We start from the raw sequence: 1,425 nt of genomic DNA, 5'->3' as shown, positions 1-1,425 counted from the left end.
TGTGAAGCATATGAGATATGTTTACTCTAATGATTTGGTGCCTAGAATCCCTTATGATGACAAGTCCCTTTTCTTTAAGCACTTCAGTCCTTGTCTTTATTTCAATAGCTTATACCATGGGCAAGTATGAAATCTGAATACTCAATAGTTTAAGTGTTTTGTTTATAGTCTGATTCAATGATTTTTTTAATTTTTTTTTTCATGTAATAAAATGCAGATTCTAGAGGAGGAGCCAAACAAGAATTATTTCTCTCTGTTTTGGGTGATACCCAAGATCTTAAATGCAGTTTGGGAAGTGATTAGAGGTTTCCTTCTACCATTTGTTGTAGGTAGAGAGTATAAACAGAATTGGTTCATGACGATATTCAGGCTTGTTGGATTGATAATTCCAGGAATACCAGCTCATATCCCTAATGATTACGTCAATTCTACCCGATTGGGATACTTAAACGAACATCTAGAGATTCAAAGACCACAACATTCCAAAGATGATTAATAACAATGAATTTGTTATAATTAGTTTTTATATTGGACCCAAATGTTGGATTATTTGATTTGGTGCATGAATAAAATTACATAATTGGTGGGTGATCCAATGGATAGGGACTCTCCTATACCATATTAAATTTTTATAGTAGGTCTAATTCATTCTTACCAAATCAACTTGTAAAATAAAAGATATCTCTTTATAAACTCATTTCAAACATTATTTCTATTCTATGTGGAAATTGGATTTTCTCCAAATAATTACAATGTTCATGATCAATTACTTTACAAATATGAATTATGATGATATAGACAGAACACAAGATATCCTGAGGCAACTAACTAACCAATGGCATACGTCCATTTCCCAGTCCCACTGACCCTTCTCATTATTACGTGCAAGTATAATAGCAGAAGTTGGCACAGTTGGCCATCTCACTCAAAGATTTGTACCGTTGAAGCAAAATTAGTATGCAATAGGGAACAAGAAATAGATAAAAATCAAACTAAGAATGAAGAACAAATTGAAGCATGTGTGATTTAGACAAGGAAATGCTATATTGCAGAGATTTTTATCGTTCTACTACAGGAAAATATTCGTACTAATAGATTACATTTGAACAACACTGTCAAGTAACCAGACATGGAAAACAAGAATACAAAAAGAGACGAGTTGAGAGCAGTGTTTAAGGAAAATCAGGATGCAAAGTTCGTATTAACAGGGCATAGTTTGGGAGGAGCATTGGCTATTCTTTTTGTTGATGTGCTTATATTGCATGAGGAAGAATGGTTGTTGGATAAGTTAGAAGGTGTTTATACTTTTGGGCAACCAAGAGTCGGAGACAAGAAGTTTGGGGAATTCATGGTGGAAAAGACGAGAAAGTATGATGTGAAGCATATGAGATATGTTTACTCTAATGATTTGGTGCCTAGAATCCC

The 1,425-nt window shown here is 33.7% G+C and overlaps 1 long non-coding RNA gene across 1 annotated transcript; it reads left to right on the top strand.

Annotated features, from left to right (window-relative positions):
• On the top strand, nt 1-718 carry LOC101498174 (uncharacterized). Its single transcript, XR_012161742.1, has 2 exons — nt 1-124; nt 218-718. It is a non-coding gene; the product is annotated as an uncharacterized lncRNA (long non-coding RNA).
• The last annotated feature ends 707 nt before the right edge of the window (nt 719-1,425 follow it).

This window comes from Cicer arietinum, unplaced genomic scaffold (genome assembly GCF_000331145.2).
Source record: "Cicer arietinum cultivar CDC Frontier isolate Library 1 unplaced genomic scaffold, Cicar.CDCFrontier_v2.0 Ca_scaffold_5350_v2.0, whole genome shotgun sequence".
Taxonomy (NCBI): domain Eukaryota; kingdom Viridiplantae; phylum Streptophyta; class Magnoliopsida; order Fabales; family Fabaceae; genus Cicer; species Cicer arietinum.
This window is presented reverse-complemented; position numbering and strand designations above follow the sequence as displayed.